We start from the raw sequence: 20,822 nt of genomic DNA, 5'->3' as shown, positions 1-20,822 counted from the left end.
TCGAAGTCACCAATTGCATCCTCTACTCGATTTTGACAAGGACGATTGCCGCACATCATCGTGATTGGGATGATCGACTTACAGAGGCCCTCTGGGCATACAGAACCTCCCATAAAGCAGCAACAGGAAAGACCCCTTTTCAGCTAGTGTATGGTACAGAAGCTGTTTTCCCTGTTGAACTGGAATTTCCCTCTTTGCGAGTGGCTATCAAAGAGCGCTTGGGGGACGATGATTCACTGCAACGCCATCTCCTACACTTGGAATGTTTGGACGAAACTCGCAGGATGGCTCTACAGTGCATGGAAGCCAAGCAAGCTCGACGTAAGGCTTACCATGACAGCTTCATCAAGCACAAGGAGTTCAAAGAAGGTGATTTGGTCCTAGCCTATCATTCACAATTTGGCAAGTTTCCTGGCAAGCTTCAACAACGGTGGATGGGCCCATATAAGGTACTTGCTGTTAACCCTAATGGCTCTGTCCAAGTGCAGACCGTTGATGCCTCTAATGATCCCTTCCTGATCAATGGATATCGCCTGAAGAAGTACTTCCCTCCTTGGGGATCTTGACAATCACGGTCACCTGATCCTTTCCCCCGTTGGCGTGGCACTGTAACTCTTATGATGCTACTTCTGATAGCCATTCTTCAGACACTCTTGATGAGGTGGACGCAACCCTCTGTCCCCTCAGCCCCACCTTCCAGCCCTGCTCTCTTATCCTCTATTTGGCAAGGATGGTTCTGACAAATGGTATTTCTACCATTCCCCTGCTTAATTCGAAAAAAAAGAGAAAAAAATATATACATATCGGTCATGGGAGAAAAGGACTTTGGTCCCTGTCATGCCGACCTTTTCTTTGAGAAAAGGTGGAGACACCCTCGGGAATAGGGGAAAACAAGAAAAAAGAAAAGAAAAAAAAAAACAAAGCAAACAAGAAAAGAAAAAAAACTGTTATGGGAGAAAATGAAGAAATTCCATGTCGTAGCAGGCCTCGTTCCAAGAAAAGGTGGTTAATACCCTTGGGCGAGAAGCTGGCTGTGGAAAAGGTGGCAATACCCAACAGTCCAAAAAGTGGATTCATCAATTGCCATCCCCAGGATCCAGTTCCGAAGCTGCCTCCCTTGGTACACTGTGTCCTGTGCCTTTCTGCAGTGCGTTTGACAGTCCTCTAGCCGACGCCATATCCTATGTAACACAACGTTCGATCTGATGGCTACCTCCCTGGTTATGCCTCTTCAACAACTGATGACACGATCTTCATCGACAAACAATCGAGTGACGCGAGCTTTCATCTTAACCGGATGGGGAAATGAGTATGATTTCCCTCTGTAACTATCAGCAAAGAGTGAGACAAAGGGTGGGGCGAGTGACCAGTCTTTTCCCTTCAAATCAAATGAGAGGTGAGACATGTGAATGAAGTGTTGCACGCACGGGATGGACCTCTCAATGCACAAAGCACGATCTGTTTCTGTGCACTGCACCATAAGGCTCCCTGGCGTTCCTTCTTGCACTGTATGCCGGCACAGGGTGGGATGCATAGTTGCACCATCAAATGCGCACAAGGCATATAACCTTTGCACAAGTGACCATGAGGATTACATCAATGGGTTTCAAGACATGGCTGCCCTCCTGTATCTTTCAGCAGAGTGTGAGACAGAGGGTGGGCTGAGTGTGACTGGAGTTTCTTCAATCAATTCTCGAGAGGTGAGATTGAGGGACGTTACGACCTTTGGCGCAAGGTATGTTCTCTTTTCCCTATGCACCCGCGGGGTGGGTCTTTGCCAGCAATACCGGATACGTCACCCTGTTCTGTACACTGCACTGTAAGGCTCCCTTGCCTTTCTCCTTGCACCTATGCCAGACGGGTTGGACGCACTGATGCACCATCAACTGTGCACCCTAGTGTACTCCCTCTGCACCATCCTCTTGTCAATTCCTAAACCGGGTGTGAGATATGGGTTTTCATTCTGATTTCCTCGAGTGATATTAGTAATGGGGCGAGTGACTGCTCTTTCATTCCATATGAGTGATTGTGCGTTGAGTGGAACATTCCTCATCATCGACAAATTTCCTGCGATTCCTTCAACTAGCTACCTCCCTGGGTGCTGCTGCGTGGTCCCTGCCACGAAGGACGTGTGTTGTGAAGATACCTTGGTACCTCCTACAGCCGACAACGACACAGGACGTGCCATCGACAGTCAACCTTGATTCTCGACAACATGGGCCAAGTTTTTTTAACCCTACACCTTGTGTTGTCAGTGATGTTCATGTTTTAACTGTGGGAACGTTAGCGGTTGGTCTGTTTTGTAGTATTAGGTCCTTGTTGCTCGGTCCACCCTATTCGTTAAGGTTTTAAGTGTGGGGACGCGTCCCTGCGCGTCTACATTGCATACTGCCTTGCATATGCCTCACTTTGCTCATGCATGTATGCCATGACTTTCTTTTACCCGCTTGGGGTCCCTTCCCCACCCAACCATCCACTATCACCCCTCCCTTGGGGATGTTCCTCCTCCATTTCTCTGTTTTCCTTATTTTGCTGTGTTTCCATGTGAACGCACCCTACGTTCCCCCAAATTCCAATCTAAACTTATAGCCCTGTTCATCCCTTCGGACTGTCCAATTTTTCTTTTTACCCACCCTTGTTACGATGCACGGTTCTCGAGTTATTAATTTTTTACGTATTTTGCATAAATTAGACGATTTTCCATGTGAACGCGCTTTTCTTGCTTCGGAATAGTGATCTGATATCATAGCCCTAACAACCACTTTTCCCCTGACATTTTTTCTTTTTACTTCGTGTCATTTCCATGCATGGTTTGTCCATTATTAATGTTGCGGTTTTTCGGGACCTTTTCGTGCGTCTTTTTGATATTTTTCCATGTGAACCTACCCTATTTGCATTAGAATTCAAGTTTGACTTGACAGTCCTGTCCAACCCGCCTTTTTCCACCTTTTTTCCTTTTTTCTCCACCCTATTTTGACTTTTGGATTTTTAATTATTAATTTTTAAAAGTATTTTTGAGTGTCTTTTTCGTATTTTTTGCATGTTAATGCCTCCTAACCCTATCGGAACTGTGTTTTAATGTGACAGGCCTGTGAAACTCTGTCCCTCGCACATTTTGCGCTTTTATTGCACTTCGTTCCGATGCACGGATCGTTCCGTATTAATTTTCGAATCCCTTTTCGGGTCTGTTTTTCGAGTTTTTCCCATGTGAATGCGTCTTATGTCAATCGGAACAGTGTTTTCTCATGATAAGGTTGTCAAGCACGTTCTTCTGCACATTTTTCCTTTTTTCCGCACTTCGTTCCGATGCACGGATCCTTCGCTATTAATTTTCATTTGTGTTTTTAGACCCGTTTTTTGCGTTTTTTGCATGTGAACGCCCTGTCTTCATCCCGAAATCCCCGTTTCACTTTTTCCTTGTCTTTCCCCTGCCGTCCTGCACCATTTTTTTTTTTACACTATTTCGTTTCGATGCCCAGATTGGGAGATATTAATTTTTCCTTGTTTTGACGTGTCTCGCGCGACTCGTCTCGTGCGTGAACGCATCCGTTTTCAACTTTACGCATCTCCACACACCTCGGTCGTGTACGCGTACCCCGTGCCGACGTCCCGACACCATTCCAATCCCGCCACGATAAATTTTTTTATCCTGCCCCACGCACGCGTGCGGGACAGGCGCACGCCTTTCGTCTTTTTCTTTATTTCTTACTTTATTAATTTATTTATTTATTTATTTATTTAAAAACTTATTATCCCCCCCTCCCCCGGCGTCCCAACCAAACCACCCCCTGTAAGAAGCTGGGAATAGTTAGAATGTTAATAATATGCCATGTCACATAGACATTGGTATATAAGGAGAGAAGTTGTAATTTTCCACATCTTTTTGACAAATCAATACATTTACAATCTTTCTCTCCCTTCTTGCTCTAAGCTTCCATGGCTTCTTCATCTTTCCTGTCTTTCTCTCTCCAATTCTAGTCTTTCTCTCTCCTCGTCACTCTTATTCTCTCTCTCCCTGCAGTCTTTCTCTCTCCTCTGCAGTCTTTCTCTCTCCTCTTTCTCTCTCCCTGGTTCTCTCTCTGACAAGTATCATTTGATCCATTATTTTCTTCCATTTTCACTCCTATTTTCCTATTTCAAAACCAATTTCAGACAAAAATGGTACAAGACAGTGACTAGTGGAGTGCTGCAGGATAACTACAGTTAGCAAATGACTACATCTGGAGATATCCAAGGTCAGATATGGTGGATAAGGGCTTAAATGGTTGGATGTCACCAAATTTTATGCAAAATTGAAGGTAACTAGGGTAAAGGATAGTTAACCGGGCTTAGTTTGAGAACAAACTGTGGTTACTTTGAAAAGAGGGGTTTCTCTTTCCCCTTTCCTGGAAATTCCTGCAGGTTCCATGGAGGTTCAGCCCCAAGATCTGTCCATATCTCTCTCATCTCTGATCTTCTTGACCAAAAACCACCTGGAATAGAACCTATTCATCAGGAGCTTCAGATTGAGCACAAGATTGCTCAAGATTGGGCAGCATTCAGGCCAGAAACAGCCCCGAAAATTGCGGCGCAATTTTCAGGCTGATTCTAGCCCTGCCCTGCTTCAAGCTTGCTTCTTCTCAGCCTTGGCACTCTTCTTGATCTATTCCAAGCATAAATCTTTAGCCATATTGAGATTCTCAGCCACATTTAAAGATTCCTCAGCTCCTCTTGAACCCAAGGTGAACAGTCCATGGGCAGCCATGAAAGCTTCAGCCCAAGCTTCCATTTCTTGACAATTTCTTGAAGATTCTTCATCCTTTTGGCCCGTGGAATCATTTTAGCAAGGATTCTTCAACAAATTGCAAGGATTAAGCACGGGATGGCTAAAGATTGAGGATCAAGAGCTTCTATGGAGCAAAAATTTGGGGGAAACGGGTTTAATGCTTCAATTTCAAGCATTTGAAGCTTCAAGATTGGTCTCAACCATCAGATAAGCAAGCCTTATGGATTATTTTGCTAACATTGGACAACCGGGAGCCCTATCAAGCATTTGGCAAGTCATTTTCAGCCATGTCAAGGTATTTCTCTTCAATTTTTAATCTCTCTCATTAATCCAATTGCTGAGCTTAAGCCATTTGACTGAGAGATTAAAGAATTGAACATTTTCATCAAATTCTCAGCCAACCTTTGCTTGAATTCATCTATTCGTGAATGCAATGCTTGCCTAATGTATATTAGCTTCAATCAGTGAATTAAAGGTCTCAATCTAAGATTTCAGCATAACATTTGAATCTTATTGACTGAATACATTGATTGGTGCTTTTGTTTACTCTAATCCAATTGATTGGTTGATTCTCTTTTGCCTAAATTGGAAAATTGTAAAAGGGTAAGTACTAGCAATCAGTGAGTCACTGAATTGCATAGGTAAAACCCTTCTTCCATCTCAAGTTTTCTTATCTCAATCAATTGCATCTCATGAAAGGCTGAATGGATATTTTTGAATTGCATATCATGCTGATTGCTTAGCACACTAGCCTCTGCCATGTTAATATTCCCACCGAGGAAAAAGGTGGATGCCGGGGGAGATAGTGGGACAAAAGAGAGGTGACCCTCCCTCACTATCGAAGATCCCGAAGGGGTACAACCAACCGACCCGGGGGGAACTTTACCCACCTCCCAGTGATTCGGAGCCCGTGTAGGGAGCCTGTCCTACCGTTTTATCCCTCACACAGGTACAGCGAGTGGAGGATTGAAGATTGAAGACTTTCCAACGACTCAAGTACCTACTGGACTAAAACAGGGTAAAACAGGGAATTTACAGGTCACCCATAGGGTATTTACAGGTGGATACAGGTACACCCTTCATTACTGAAGCACAGGTGCAGGTACTACAAGGTACCCACAGGTCCTATATACCCCTTTGCAGGGTTTGGTAGCCATTTGAGGTTACTCTCTTGCATTACAGGGTCAAAACAGGGCACTTACAGGTCTAAACAGGGTGCAGGACTGACAGTTCAGACTCTGAAATTCAGTTACAGAATTTTCTGTCCTAAACCTGTTATAGCGTGCTATAGCTCATCTCGAAGAGGGCATTGTTAGCTTTGATTCGCACAAAAAAGTTCTGCAATCGGAGTTTTCTAGCCAAAGTTATAGCCGTTTTACTGACAGGGGGTACTGCAAGACTGCACTAGTATGGCAGGACATAAAGGCAAAAATAAGGTCCAGGAGGATTATGCACAGCAAATCAGGGATTCCATGATGGAAAGCACACTTCAAGAGAACCCTGAAGAGCTTCAACAACAAGGAGAGATCAGTATACTCAATGATACTCTGTGTGTCCATGAACTAAGACATAGGGAACGTCATGATGCCATTTTGACAGCAATGGAGCAGATGATTCTATCTCATGGTTAAACGAAGTCTACTGTTGAGAAGTTGATGGAATCAACTACCCAAACCAAGGCTTTCATTGATAAATTAGTAGAATCTAATGCTCAACTTATGGCAAAATTTTCTCAATTAATGCAGTCACAAACGGGATCAAAAGAAGCCAATGAGAAGGCTTGTTCAAACAGTGACCCTTCAGTCCCACTTCAGCCATCCAACCAAAATGGTCATGGAGATGGGATCATTGGAAGAAGAGGCATACCAAATAGTCAGTATGAAGTAGGAGAAGCTTCACAAAGATATGATGACTATTTGGGCAGTTTGAATGGAGCCAATACTCAAACTTTTGGACTGCATACTCAGAATTCCAGGGGTGCCTTACCAACAGGAAGATTACATGGTAATTCTCAGCCACCTGTTGGAAGATTTCAGTCTCAATTTAGGGGTTCTGTACTTAGAAATCCTGATCAGCCAGTTTTGGGACAGCAACCCTTTCATGATAGAGAATTCAAGGACAAAATTATTTTATCCAAATTCAATGGCCAGTCATCTTCACCATCAGAATTAGAGGAATGGATCTCTAAGATGGAGTCCTATTTTGACATATTTCCTAAAACTGATGATATGAAGATACATTTTGCTTCCTTGCACTTAGAAGGATTTGCCTACACTTGGTAGAGGTATATCAAAAAAGAGAATGTACTTATTGAGAATTGGAAAGCTTTCAAGGCACTTATGGCTGAAGTCTTTGTTTCACCTCTTGAAAAAGAGAAGTTAGAACGAAGAAGGTATGGTTTGGAACAAAGGGGCCTAAGTGTAAGAGAATATACAAACCAATTCCTCAACTTGACTATGTATGTGGAAAACATCAGTGATGAGGCCAAGCTACACAAGTTTATGTATAGTTTAGAACCATCCTTGTCAGCTGATGTTATGGCGCAGAATCCTACTTCACTTTTCAAGGCTATTGAGCTTGCAGAGCGCTATGGAAGAAAGTATAGGAAAGAGTCTTCATTTCAGCCAAGTTATGGATAGCCAAGGACTGTTTTAAAGCAAGGGCAAGTTGGTAACAATTATGGCAGCAATCATATGCCTAGTGGGAGCTTACGGATACCAACTTATCCTCCATTTAATGCTTCTAGGCTTCAAAGCAATTTCAGGACAACAAACAGTCCAAAGATTGAATTTAAGCAAGGTGACAATAAGCCTAAGTCCACTTCAGCCAATACAAATTCCAAAAATATTCCCATGGATCTTTACAAGGAAAGAAAGGACAAAGGCTTATGCTTCAAGTGTAGAGAAAAGTATACTCCTGACCATGCTTCAAAGTGTGTATACAAAAATGCCAAGCGAAAGTTTCAGAGTATGCTAGTTCTTGAGGACTTTGAAAATGACATAGATGAAGTTAATGCAGTCACAATCAATGCTGAAAATGAAGATTTCGAGGATGATGGTGGACAGGAGTACTTTTATGATCCATCTGACTCTTTTCCTTTTGATCCAGGCGGTGATATTCCATTTGATCCTGGTGGATTTTGTAATGAGTTGCCTGCTGCCACTAATTGTTCTATCTCTATGGATGCTTGGACGGGATCTAAGAGCCCTAATACACTTCGTATGAAGGGAAGCATATGTGAAAAGCCAGTGTTCATCTTGATAGATAGTGGCAGTACTCACAGTTTTGTTAATAAATCTATTATGTACAAGTTGAATTGTGTTCCCACCGACTTACAACAGCCCATTCGAGTACAAGTGGCTAATGGTGAAGAGGAAACCAGCACACAAATTTGCCCACAGGTTTCTTTGCAGATGGCTGAAAATTTTGAAGTCAAAGTAAACCTGATCACTTTGGAAATGGGGCCCATAGATATTGTACTTGGTTGTGATTGGTTGATGACCTTAGGCAGGATTACTATGGATTTCTCACAGTTATATATGGAGTTTTTTTCCAATGGACAGCTCATCCGTTTACAGGGAATCCCTAGTAGATCTGATTTTCAGCTTATCACCATTCAACAACTCAAGAAAGAGTACAAAAAGCGCTCACAGATATTTGTATTGCATTTGAACAAAGAAACACAGGATCAGCCCAATAATTCAGCAAACCATCCAGCCTTGACAGCTCTTCTTGAGGAGTATAGAGATTTATTTGAAGTACCTACTTCATTGCCTCCTAAGAGAGCGGTGGATCACCCCATTGATTTGGAACCCAACTCAAAGACAATCAATAAGCCACCTTACAAACTATCAAAATGTGAACGAGAGGAAGTAGCCAAGCAAATCAAAGAGCTTCTTAAAATGGGATTCATTGAACCAAGTTCTTCACCTTATGCATCCCCAGTCATGTTAGTCAAAAAGAAAGATGAATCTTTCAGAATGTGCATTGACTACAGGGATCTCAATAAGATAACAGTGAAGAACAGGTATCCTATACCCAGGATAGATGATTTGCTTGATGAGCTTAAGGGGGCTCGATTCTTCACGAAGATTGATTTGAGATCAGGGTATCATCAGATTCGCATGAGAGAGGGTGATGAAGTCAAGACTGCTTTTAGAACTGATCGTGGACTCTACCATTTCTTGGTGATGCCATTCGGCCTTACAAACACTCCAGCTACCTTTCAAAGCCTGATGAATAAGATTCTGCAACCTTTCCTCTTTCAGTTTGTCCTGGTGTTCTTTGACGACATTTTGATCTATAGCAAGACTTTACAGGATCATTTGTCGCATATGAGGAAGGTTTTTGATGTGTTGAGACATCATAGGCTTTTTGCTAAGGAGAAGAAGTGTTCTTTCATGCAGACTGAAGTGGAATACTTGGGACATATAGTCAGTGAAAAAGGAATACAGGCTGATCCCAAGAAGGTGCAATGCATAAAAGATTGGCCAATGCCTACTACTACTACCTCTCTTAGAGGATTTCTTGGTCTATCTTCATTCTATCGTAGATTTATAAAGCATTATGCGGCAATTGTAGCCCCTTTAACTGACAGGTTGAAGAAATAGGCTTTCTTTTGGGATGCTCTTGCAGATAGCAGCTTCAACCAGTTAAAGGAATTACTTACCTCTGCTCCTATTCTTGTATGCCCGGATTTCTCTAAAGAGTTTACTATACAGTGTGATGCTAGTGGCCGTGGCATTGGGGCTATTTTGCTTCAGGAGCATGGAGTAATTGCATTTGAAAGTCGTAAGCTTACTGATAAGGAGATGGCCATGAATGTTTATGACCACGAAATGTTGGCTATTCTGCATGCAATCAAGAAATGGCACCATTACTTATATGGCAGCCGATTCAAAGTACATAGTGATCATCGGGTACTCAAGTATTTCCTTACTCAGTCAAATCTCACTCCAAAGCAACGACGATGGGTAGCAACATTACAAAATTATGACTTTGACATCACTCATACAAGGGGTAAAGATAACATAGTGGCTGATTCTCTCTCTCATATGTGGGCCTGCAAAGTGTCAGCCATGACAGAATTACATAGTGATTGGATTGAAGAGCTACAAGAGGCATATCTCTTAGATGAGGAATTCAGCCAAATCTTTCAGAAATTACAGCAAGGTCTTATGGAAGAAAACTCACATTACCAGCTTAAAAATGGTCTTATTTGGTGGAAGGGCAAGATTGTTATTCCCTCTACTTCTTCTTTCAAGCGGAAAATTATGGAGGAGTTACATTCTTCCCCTTTAGCTGGACATTTGGGATTTTTCAAGAGTTATGACAGGATCAGCAAGAGCTTTTATTGGAAAGGACTGTGGAAAGATGTCAAGGACTTCGTTATGAAGTATATGCCTTGTCAGCAAAATAAGGATAGCAGCCATAAGCCAGGAGGTTTGTTGCAGCCATTGCCTATTCCTACGGGTAAATGGACTCATATTACTATGGACTTTATCACTGGCTTACCTACTACCAAGAAGGGGTGGAATAGTATTTATGTGGTGGTTGACAGACTCACCAAAGCAGCTCATTTTATCCCAACAAAAATTCAGTTTACTACTTCTCAAGTGGCCAACCAGTTTATGGAGCATATTTTCAGATTACATGGATTACCACAGGTGATTGTCCATGATAGGGACTCAAAGTTTATGAGTAACTTTTGGTAAGTGGTATTTACATCTATGGGTACTAAGTTGGCTCCATCTACGGCTTATCATCCCCAAACTGATGGACAGACAGAGAGAGTTAATAAATGGTTGGAGACTTATCTTCGCCATTTTTGCTATGATGTCCAAACCTCATGGGATTCTTGGTTACACCTGGCTGAGTTTGCTTATAACAATTCCACTCATGCGAGCATAGGAGTTTCACCCTTTGAGGCTTTGTATGGTTACAAGGTGCCCTTACCCACAGTCATTTTTAATGAAAAGATCAACCCTCATGGGAAGGAAGAGTTGGAAAGAATGCAGACCCTTCTTTAGCAACGCAAGGTGAATCTAAGGAAGACTCAAGATCAGATGAAGATGTATGCTGATCAGAGGAGGAGGCCTTTAGAGTTCCAGGAAGGAGAGCTAGTTTTGTTGAAGGTGCCCAAATCTAAGTACTCTACATTGAAAGATGGATCCAGTAATAAGCTTGCCCACAGATTTTATGGCCCTTACAGGATCCTTAAGCGGATTGGAGATTTGGCATACGGACTAGAGCTTCCCTCTTCTACAAAGATTCATAACGTATTCCATGTTAGTCAGCTTAAGTCCTATTATGGTGATCCAGTGGATTTAGTTGATGAGCTGCCACCTATTGATAAAGATGGTCTTGTTCAGTACATCCGAGAGGCTGTTATAGGTCAGCGTGAAAAGAAGCTTCGATCACGTTCTATTGTGGAATATTTAATTAAATGGAGAGGTTTACCCTCTGAAGAGGCTTCTTGGAGACCTGATTTAATATTGGATGAGTATCCATACTTGAGGGATACATTGGTGGTGGCTGAAGTCTATTGTTTATGGAGCTAGTATTGATGCAAACTGGTTCAAGACAGCACGATGTTTTAAAACAGTTTTTGTCGTACTTCATTTTCAGAATTGAGCTATCTACATGAGCTTAAAGTACTCTTCAAGAGCTTCGTTTTGATATGTGGTACATCTTACTTGGACACTTCTATCAAAAGTTATGGCAGATTTAGTCTAACAGGGACTGTTTATTCAGCAAGCTGTCTACTTTCTTCTGGAACTATTTGTTGAAGATTCTATGGCTCCATTTGCTTCTGAAGTTCTTCAAATCATGTATATAGTTGGGTCCTCTTTCCGTTCTTCAAATTCAGCCCTTGTAATGATAATTCTTCATTCATTTCCCATTTGTAAAGCTGTAAAACAGAGTAGTACTCTGTTCTATCCATCTCTTCTTTAGTTCTTTCTAGGTTTGTTTTTTAGGACAAAAACTTTTGGGAAGGGATGGATTGTAAGAAGCTGGGAATAGTTAGAATGTTAATAATATACCATGTCACATAGACATTGGTATATAAGTAGAGAAGTTGTAATTTTCCACATCTTTTTGACAAATCAATACATTTACAATCTTTCTCTCCCTTCTTGCTCTAAGCTTCCATGGCTTCTTCATCTTTCCTGTCTTTCTCTCTCCTCGTCACTCTTATTCTCTCTCTCCCTGCAGTCTTTCTCTCTCCTCTTTCTCTCTCCCTGGTTCTCTCTCTGACATCCCCCTCTCTCTCTCTTCTTCTTGTTCTTCTTTCTTCTCTCTCCTTCCCTTCTTTCTCTCTCCCCGACCCCCCACCATCTCCCCCTACCCTCTATCTCCTCCTTTTTCCACCTTCTTCCTCTCTCTCTCTCTTCTTCTTGTTCTTCTTTCTTCTCTCTCCTTCCCTTCTTTCTCTCTCCCCGACCCCCCACCATCTCCCCCTACCCTCTATCTCCTCCTTCTTCCACCTTCTTCCTCTCCCGGCCCGTTTTATGGACGCCGCCGCCGTCGGGCTCTGGTACGCCGCCCGTTCGTTTTGTGGACGCCGCCGCCGCCAGGCTCTGGTACGCCGCCCGTCCATTTTGTGGACGTTGCCCGCCGCCGGGCTCTGGTACGCCGCCCGCCGCAGAGTTCGTAGGCGCCGCCTCCTCGCCGTTGCGCCTCCGCCACCGCCCTAGTACACAGTTGTTGCCGCCCCCGCCCGCCACACCTGACATCCACAGCCGCCTCCTCCTTCCCTGGGCCCGGCCGCCATACCCCTTCCAACCCACCCCCCCTTAGCCCCCCATTCACACACAAACTTTCCTCCCCCAACACACACCCCATTCACCCCAACACCCCTGTTCACATTACCTCTATTCCCACACCCCCACACCTCTCCCTCCTAAGCCCCTTTTCCCACCCACCCCCCGAAGCGCAGCCACAAAACATTAATTTACCCAACAACACAAACACCCGTACCCCCTTCTAGGCCCCCTGTCACACGCAGGGTGTGCGTGTGAGCGGTTGTTCGCATGCGCGGAGTTGCATGTGCGTTGTTTGTGTGGGAGCGTCTTTTACCGACTGTTCACGCGCCTCCTCCTTCCCTGGGCCCGGCCGCCATACCCCTTCCAACCCACCCCCCTTAGCCCCCCATTCACACACACACTTCCCTCCCCCAACACACACCCCATTCACCCCAACACCCCTGTTCACATTACCCCTATTCCCACACCCCCACACCTCCCCCTCCTAAGCCCCTTTTCCCACCCACCCCCCCGAAGCGCAACCACAAAACATTAATTTACCCAACAACACAAACACCCGTACCCCCTTCTAGGCCCCCTGTCACACGCAGGGTGTGCGTGCGAGCGGTTGTTCGCGTGCGCGGAGTTGCATGTGCGTTGTTTGTGTAGGAGCGTCTTTTACCGACTATTCACGCGCGGGACGTGCATTCCGCTTTGTCCGTGCGGTGGTGTGCTGAAGCCCGCCGTTCACACGCAGTCCTTATCAGCTGTTCACACGCAGTCGGGTACTGCCCTTTTAATTTAAAATCCCGAAAAACCCTAAAAACACATTTTTAAAAAAATCTAAAAATTCCTTAAAAATCAATTAAAAATAAAAAAATTACAAAAAAAATCCTTTAAAAATTCCAATATTTCTGCAAACAATTGACATATTTTTCCAAACTAAAATATTGAAAAAAATTTACCAAAAAAAATTCAAAAATTGAAATTATTTTTCAAAACCATGAAAAAAATGAAAAAATTTCCTTTAAAATTCATAAAAATATCGAAATAATGTCAGAATTTTTTTTTGAAAATTCTACAAATTCTTTTGTACATTTTGCCAATATTTTCTCATTGAAAATGCTTTTCTTAATTGGTAAAAGTATTAATTGGAGTCAAAACCCTAATTTTAAAAAAAAAACAAAAAACAAAATTCAATGAAAAAATCATTTTTCATCCCACAAATGAGCTGAAAAAAATGAATTAAATCGGATCACCTTCTTTACACTTGATGCTCATGATTGGTTGCTGAAATTTCATGTCCACGTCACTTTATTTTTAAAAAAAACAAACAAACAGTACAACCAAACCAAACTAAAAAAAAACAAAAACAAAAACAACCCACAAAACCAAACAATCATAATCTTAAATCCCAATCCATCCAAACCCCCAACATCTCCATTTTTTTCTTTGGTCACACGTCGCATTTGTTTTATTATTTCTTTTTGGTCAATGTGTTAGTTGTTTTTCCGTTTTCCTGTACGACAGGACGACTAGTCTTAGTCCGCCTTTTGTCAGTTTTTGTGGATTATCGGTGGATTGCGTCTTTCCCTTTTCGAGGCCGTCATCTCAAACTTTGCAGACATACCCACACATTGCCAGGTTTTTTCTCTTTTTCCCTCTCTCACGTTGCACCATAACACACATTTACATTGTAATTAAAATCAATTGACCGTTGCATATACACAAAATTAACAGACTGCACTTCATAAAATTGTAATAAAATGAACCCGAACGTTAATTGCAAAAGGAACCCCGCCGTTGCACGAGCACCTTTGCACCATAACCCACTTACTTTTTGTAAATTAAAACCCATTCACCAATGCACACGCACACGCGTTATAGACACCTTTAACTTGTAATAAAATGAACCCCCCGAAGTCACGCATGCATGCACTCAAGTGCCACAGATCATGTAATTATAACAATGAACTACATTAGTAGAGACCCAGTTAAGTAAAGTCATGTCAAGTCTGAGAGGGGATGGGCTACGTTTCCGACTCACCATGCATTAACGGATTAAACATTAATAATGAACTATGCTTAATTGATTATTTAAACAAAATGAGTCGTTAGTTTTACCCATCCACTTCACCGCACTGTAGGACCCTGAACGTTTACGAGGATTGGGTTTTCTTGGTCAAAGATGTCAGTCATATATGTTCATGTCTATTTTACTAGTCCGAGTCTGTGATTCTATTTGGAGTCTGGTCAGTGTCTGGGTTACGGTATATGTGACACTTTTGTTTTATTTTGTGTGCTTGATTACGGGGTTTTGGGTGCCTGTTTGTACTGCATATTCACCAAGCTTTCGGTCGCATATGTGCGTAGGTCATGTCGAATTTTCGGTAGGACGTGGTTTGTACTGCATATTCACCAAGCTTTCGGTCGCATATGTGCCTGTTTGTACTGCATATTCACCAAGCTTTCGGTCGCATATGTGCCTAGGTCATGTCGAATTTTCGGTAGGACGTGGTTTGCTTGGGGTGGTTTAGTCCAATCAGTCTTGTCCTAAATCTTTCTCATGTCGATGGTCTCAGTGGTGGTTTTGTTTGTGGGTTTGCACGTTTTCTCTTTGATTCCTGGTTTGTGAGTGTGGTTTTTGCCATAATCTGAATGGCATCATCTTCTTCTTCTTCCCCTCCGATTGTGGTACAGCATGTTCCCCTCGTAGTCCATGATTATTCTCTCCTTCTAGAGGTGGATTGCATCCGACGTGCAGGCCTCAGACCATTTGTTGCCCTCACATTGCCATCGGTAGATGAGAAGCTTTGTTACTCCTTCTTGGCTTCTTATAAAAACCAGTCTGGCCTGGTTTATAACCGTACCTTCTGCTTATCTACAGCTAATATCCATGAAGCGCTGTGCTTGCCCCTTTCTGCTTCCTTTGTGCCCAGCAGTAACCAGTTACTTACTGCTGAAGAGATAGTTACACTCTTGAAGAAGGAAACTTCTACCCCCTTGCTTCTCAATCAACTTATTAACAGTTCAAGGGTCTCTATTGCTCCTATCTCTTCTCCAGTATGGAAGCAGTTATGTCAGTTCCTCCAGGACCGATTTATGATGAGTAAGTTAGCTTCTAAGTATCTTTCCAAGGAACTGTTCACAGCTTCTGTGAAGATCCTAGAGGGTGTTAAGTTCAACTGGGCAAGCTTCTTACTCTCCAAGATGGATCAACATTTCCAGCATGTACGGAAGGGTCAGATCATTAATGTTTCCTATGGTGCTTTCTTATAGCACATTATCACTTTTGCACCTCCTCCTGGTGGTGTGCCAGTGCCTGATTTTGTTCCTTTACCGCCACAGCCTCCACCATCAGTTCCTTCCCCTCCACCTATGCAACCAAATTCAGAAGATGAAGAGTCCCCTGTTATATTTTCTCGCAAGAAACGCCTTCATACAAAGGGTCCTTCCAACCCTCTTGTACTTGCTTCCCCTGTACCCACACCTGTTCCTGCTGTGTCTGGTAGTGCCATTCCTTCTTTCCTCTCCTATCCTAATTTATTTTCAGCCTAAAAGAAAGGACAAATTCAGCAGATGCCTTCATCCTTACATACTATATTATCTGGACCTATGCTTTCACAACTAGTTTCAAATGTCCAGTCCACTCTGGAAACCTCCCTTATCTCTTGTCTTCAGACAATGTATACCAATGTTTATACTTCCTTGCAAGACAAGGTGGATTCCTTGACTAGTCAGTTGACTAAGGCACTGGAGGATTTGTCTGCAGAAAGGGCTACACTCGGTGATATTAATACTCAAATGACTCCTGCCACATCCTTAATGGATTCCCAGAAGGCAACTATCCAAGAGTTAGAATCTAAGGTTGCTAAGTTGGAAGAGGATAATGCATCCTTGTAGCTTGAGAAAAATTCTTCCCTTGAGGAAATGGTCATTTTGGCTAGTAAACTTGGTACTAGTGAAGGTCAGTTGGCAGCACTTTCAGGCAACTATAGAGTCCCAACAGAAAGTTATTGAAGAACTTAACCAAAAAGTGGTTGTTCTTTCTGTTCCTCCTCCAACTCCTATTGTCTCTTCAGTCATATCTTCCAAAGGAGAGCTTGATCAATTGCACCATAAAGCTAAATTATGTGATGGGTTCTCCGCTAAAGTGGAACGCCTTCAGCAAAGGATGAACTGTGTGTAGGAAGATTTTACCCGCTATATTGAATTGGTGTCACCTCCTCCATCCTTTTGGATCAAATATAATCAGTAGAGGTTTGCCTTATATATCTCCTTAAGCAATGTGGATTTGGAACCTCTAGAGGTTGGGTGGTCAAATCTTTGGTTTGGGGGTCTCTTGAGAGCAGTTTTTGATAGATTTGTGGATGAGTTGGTTTCCCATGAGGTTCAGTTATTATCTTTCATGTATCTTGTCGGACATCTACAAATTCCTGATGAAGAGGACTTGAATGTTTATGTGGGGGATGTCATCTTACAGGCAGTCATGTATGTGCACTCAGTTGAGCTCCTGCTAGCAAATAGTTTGAAGTATTGTCATGAGCAGACGTCTTGGTGTAAGGGACATGCTTGGCATCCACCTTTGGAGGCTGATGCTTTGGAACCTCGTCGTCTTCGGAGTGTTTTCCATAAATCTGATGTCCAGCCGTTACAATCTCAGTTGTTGAGCTTTATTGTTGAGCATCCGTTATTTACTGATTCCTTTTTCCAAGACCTTAATTTCCGTTGTTCTATCTATCCTTTGGATCCTGGTGATCTCCTTTCTTATTCTCTTATGGCGTATCATTTCCCTTTTTATATTTCCCTTCTTTTCTCAAGTCCTGATACCATTTCGCTTTTATCTTTTACCCCTTTTGGATTTCCTCATATCCCTGTTTTTACTACATATCCTTTTATTGCTGATCCTACATCATCACCTACCCCTTCTGACCCTCCACCTTCTGTTCCTCCTATTCCTTATGTTTTGTCAGTGGATTCCCTTCGTACCTTTTTGTTGAATTCTCCATCTTTGCCATCTTCCTTATCCCTTCATTTGCCTTCCTTTTATGATTTATCTTATCCTCCTTTACAATGTTCTCCTCTTATTCCATTGCCCCCTTCATCTGATTATATCAATCTTCCTCCCCAGTCAGTGCTGGATACTCCAGGATATGACAGTGACATACTCCGTCGAAGACAATGGACGCTACATGATTGTGTGACAGGACTGGTATTTAACTGGCCTCTCATTCTAGGGTCTTGGGATACATCTGCAGCATGTTCGAACTCTTACCTTCATTTTGCCAAAGTGCATGGTACTTCTGAGGATACCACTATTCGCCTTACAGCTCATTTTTGTTGGTATCTTGCTTTCATGCATCAGTAGTCAAAGCTGAATACTCGAAAGAGTATCCCCCAGTTGCTCATCAATCCAAATGTAGATGTGACTGTTGCTCAGATGGATGTTCTGTACTCCTTTGCACATGCCTTCCCTACCAGGTTCCTCATCTTACTGGAAAGGATGTGTTGCTTACAGTTCCTCCAGAATGTGCCTCAGCATTTTGTTGATGAGAGTAAAGCTTTGGAGCGTTTAAAGCTTAGTATGCAGTTTAAGAAGAAATACCTTCATCCTACTTAGTAATGGAGCTTTTTCCTCAATGTATCATTCCTCCTTTATTAATGGAAATTTTCTTTTTGCTCTCCAATTTTTGGGGATCCATGCCATTCAGACTATATTTGTATATGGGTATTTTTTGTATTGGGTGATGTTTTTTTCAATTGTGTGGAGCTGATGAAGATGAAGCTATGAAGATTGATGCAGTTGGCTACCACCTTGTTGCAGTTGCAGATTTGGATGCAGAACTCTTATATCCTTTAATAGTTTGAGTTATTTTGGTTTTATAATATTGGAATGGTTTTTTTTTTGTGTTATTGGTTTTCCTTTCATATGTGTTTCAGATCCAGGTTATGAAGCTGATATGTTGGGGTTGTGATCAAAGTGGGTGATTTATGCTGAATTGAAGATTCTTTTTAGCAGATCATAGAGCTTTTTTTCTTCTATTTTCTTAGGTCACGAGGACGCTTCCTTATTAAGTGTGGGGATATGTTGAGTGTGGAAATGATTGGTTTTTGGGTTGATTTTTTGTTGTTTTTGTTGCTGAATGGTTGTTTTTGGTGGTTGATTGTTTGAGTTTGAAGATGTTTTGAAGTGTTTGGAGTGGTTTGAGTATGTTTGAAAGGGGTTTATGTTGGTTTTTGATGAAATATGTTGTTCTGAAGAGTTCTGTAATTCTCTCTGTATAGTTCTGTAAGGCCTGATTTTCTTCTGTTTTATTTCTGTATTGGTAGTTGAGATGGTTGAATGGATGTTTTGAGAGATGATTGAGGATGTGTGAAAAGGTTTATGAGAGATCAAATTGGTTTTGTTTTGGTTTTTATGGGTTCTGTTGATCTTCTGTAAAGTTGTGTAGCTTCTGTGCTTCTATAGCTCTATAGTCCTGTTGTTCTGTGGTCTGTTCTGTTGTTTCTGTTGAGTGTTATGATGGATGTATGGATGTTTTGGGAGGTGTTCTTGTCTTAGGAAAAGGATGAATGGAAGCTCTATCCAAGGTAAAAGAAGTGAAGAAGTACCTTCTGAAGATTTACAGAAGATTCACAGAAGGTTACAGAAGATAGTGACAGAAGACAGATCTCACAGGACACTATGAAGTCTCTGGTGACCTTTCATATCTGACATACCTTTTGGAAGGTGTATCCACGACCTAATGAGGATTATTGTGAGTGATTATTGAGTGATTATAGTGAGGATATGATGTAGTATTGAGAGCATACTATTGTGAGAGAGATCATATGCAAGAGATAGTTGATTATATGTGAAACATTGTATCTTTCTATGGGGGAGAAGACTATGAAGACAATGAAGATGAATACTATGTGATTTATTTCCATCAAAAGTTGTGTTCTCTTTGTCTATTAATGAAGAATATGAAGAACATGATCAAGTTTGTTAAAGATAAATCCGTGGGAGATCTACATGATATTGCATGAAGATTTGTTGTGCTTGCCTGGTGTTCTTTTCTTCATTGTGATCATATAAAGCCTAATAAAAAAGCTTGTTGATGTTACAAGATAGATTTTCTTGCAAGAGAATTCCCTTTTCCTTGGTGTTCCTCTTGGGGCTCCAGTATCTTGCTGGCTCCGTATCTTGATATAGGCCTTGGTGGGGCACCTTAGGCTTGTTGTATGCCTTCTTTGGCACCCCCTTGAGCTTCCTATCATCTTGACAGCACAAAAATGTGAGTAACAATCAGTGTGAATTTGTGCTTGTTTATGGCAACCCCTAGACAGCTCATCCCAATCATTAGCAACCTCATTTGGGCACTATACACTTGCATTTGATCCCGAACCTTGGCATTGAGCATTGATGTGAATTAGTTTAGGTTTGGAACTATTATACACAGTTTACAAGGTAGCCCACAGCAGTGCTACATTAGCATTTTATGTCTAGACCACTTTGTCATTGACATTGGTTGCCTGGTTAGTCCCGAATGCTAGGGGAATGTATGCCTTTGATGTGAGATACTTTTGGGGCTGGATTTGCTCAGTCATTGACTATTTTACACAGTCCACAAGCAGCCCAAAATAGTGTAGCCCCTTGTCATTACATTTTATGCTTATGCTACATGGTCATTTGATGCCCGATTATGCCTGATTGGTGCCTTTACATATGGGAAAGTATGCCTATGGTTTTGAGCTTGGATTGAGCCACTATTTGCTCAGTTTTGGACATTTATTTGCTACTGTAATATTCAAGGTTGAAGCTTATTTGCTTATATTTGATATGCCTATTGGATTTGGGCTATCTTGGATGTATACATTGATGTAGTGACTCTCGGGGATCGACATAGAGCTTGGATTTGCTCTCGGATCATTGGTTGAGCTTGAGCTCGCTTCACATAGCATTTGAATCTCCATCTTTGATGTACTTATGGCATGTACTTTGCTTATTTCTGGCAGGTCTTGACATGCTTAGCTTATGCCACTTGTACATGCTAGTTACATTGTCTTGGAGTTGATTGCTATTGCGGCTTACTTGGGCTTGACATTTGATTGCCCGGAGCTTACTTTGGTTGTCTCTTGGCTTGCCAGAGTTATAGTTTGGATGTACTTGATGTCTATGGATGCTATGTATGGATGCTACACGGCCTATTTGCTCATGAGGTCTTATTGATGCTTGATCTTGGATCTTCTAGTACTGGTGCTATCATATGCCCTTGTTGACCTTCTTTGCTTGATATTTACAGCTTTTGTGCCAGTGGGAGCACCTTTGG

This window comes from Lygodium microphyllum, chromosome 23 (genome assembly GCF_053477565.2).
Source record: "Lygodium microphyllum isolate KBCC chromosome 23, Lygodium_microphyllum_v1.1.10, whole genome shotgun sequence".
NCBI classification, from domain to species: Eukaryota; Viridiplantae; Streptophyta; class Polypodiopsida; order Schizaeales; family Lygodiaceae; genus Lygodium; species Lygodium microphyllum.
Note: the sequence above shows the minus strand (reverse complement) of the source record.